Source organism: Chinchilla lanigera, unplaced genomic scaffold, assembly GCF_000276665.1.
Source record: "Chinchilla lanigera isolate Chin_1 unplaced genomic scaffold, ChiLan1.0 scaffold00014, whole genome shotgun sequence".
Lineage (NCBI taxonomy): Eukaryota > Metazoa > Chordata > Mammalia > Rodentia > Chinchillidae > Chinchilla > Chinchilla lanigera.
Window position 1 is genome coordinate 14,709,066 of NW_004955415.1, and position 1,753 is coordinate 14,710,818.

The window sequence follows — 1,753 nt, forward strand, 5'->3', positions numbered from 1 at the left end:
AGCAGTCGGCCACCATCACTTGCATTTGGCAGGGACTCAAAGACAAAGACTGGGAAACTGTACAGTGGAAAAAGAGAGAGAAGGGAAGGCTCAGGTGTGTTGTGATCACAGGTTGTTGGCATGGCTACCCAGAGTTGGGCTAACTGGGCTATGCAGAACACAAGGTTACAATGCATTTTTTCCTTCCAGGAAACTCACTCCAAAATTCCTAAGACACAACAAGCCTGTCAATTGGGCCCATGCCTTTTACCTGGAAAATGGGCTCATGATTTTCTTTTGATATGAGAGATCCCACAAATCCCAGACTTCTACCCACCCCTCAAAGCACATAAATAGAGCTGGGTATGGTGGCACACACCTGTAATCCCAATATTCTGGGAAGCTGAGTCAGAAGGACTTATAAGTTTGATCCCAGCTTGGGCAACTAAGTGACTTAGTGAGATCTTTTCTCAAAATAGGAAAGTAGTTTAAAAAAAAAAAAAAAGACTGGGGATGTAGAACAGTGTGTGCAGGTCCTAGATTTAATCTCTAGTGCTGGGGAAGAGAAAGACCTACACTGATGATCTCGAGTTTCCTTTCTCAGCGACATCACTAGAGGGCACACACTAGAGGGGCACTCAGAGACAGCGGAAGGAGGGAGTGGTAAGAGGCGGACGCGGGCAGAATAACATGGGTGGGAAGCTCTGGATTCTTGTCCCACATCCACAGCCAGTCTTGTATCCCTCACCCCTCTCCTGGTTGGACCAGACGATGTCAAATCCTTTCTCTTCCTATGCTCAGCCATCAGCCTTTGGGTGTCCTTGGTCCACCGCAGACTGCACCTGCTTCCTCCACCTCCATCCTCTCTTCCCCCAAGCCAGGTGTCATTGCCACACCATCTGAATCACTGATCTAGCAATCAGAAGCAAATCTTCTATTTAATCAAGTCACTTGTATTTAACACAAGAAAAAAGAAAGAAAAGTCCTTTCATTATCATATACAGCTGGAAATTGGCTTCTTGAAGGAGGCCTATCCCAAGGAACCAGGGAAGAGAGAAATGGATAATTTCTGCAAGAGTTACTCTATTTTTTCCTACTTGCTGTCACAATGATGTCCTTAGAATTATAAGCCCATGGACACTTTGTGTGCAGTAATTCTGCTATTACTGCTTCTAAAATCAGGGATCCTTTAGCTCTTTGTTCAACCCACAGTTATGACGTCTACACTGGCCAGGTGCCTGCTTTTAGGGAGGCTGCTGCGGTGAACAGAAACAGAACTTTCCACCTGTGGTGCTGTGTGGGACCTCTCCCCCTTTCCTGTGACACTCCCAGGGGTGTGGCAGGCTGTCACCTTCCAGGTGGCTCAGTGGTTTCTTTCCTTACTACCCACCCCAGGTCAAGTCAATCTTCACAGCCTAAATTTTTCCTTATAATCTACTCTCTTTTTTGTTTTGTTTTGTTTTGTTTTTTCTCCGGTACCGGGAACCGAACTCACGACCTTGCGCTTGCCAGGCAGGTGCTTTTGCCACTGAGCTAAATCCCCAGCCCCATAATCCACTCTCTTTGAAACAAGTTGTTTTAATTACACAGGTACATAAGTACATGTAAAAACTAAGATTCCAAACTGTACAGTCTTGTACTGCCAGATACAAGAACTTCTGGAGATCTTGTTAAAATGCAGATTGTGACTGAATCTGAGGTAGGGCCTGATATCCTGTATGTTTAAGGAGCCTTGAGTAAAGACAATGAGCATTGATTAAAAATGTACTCTCCT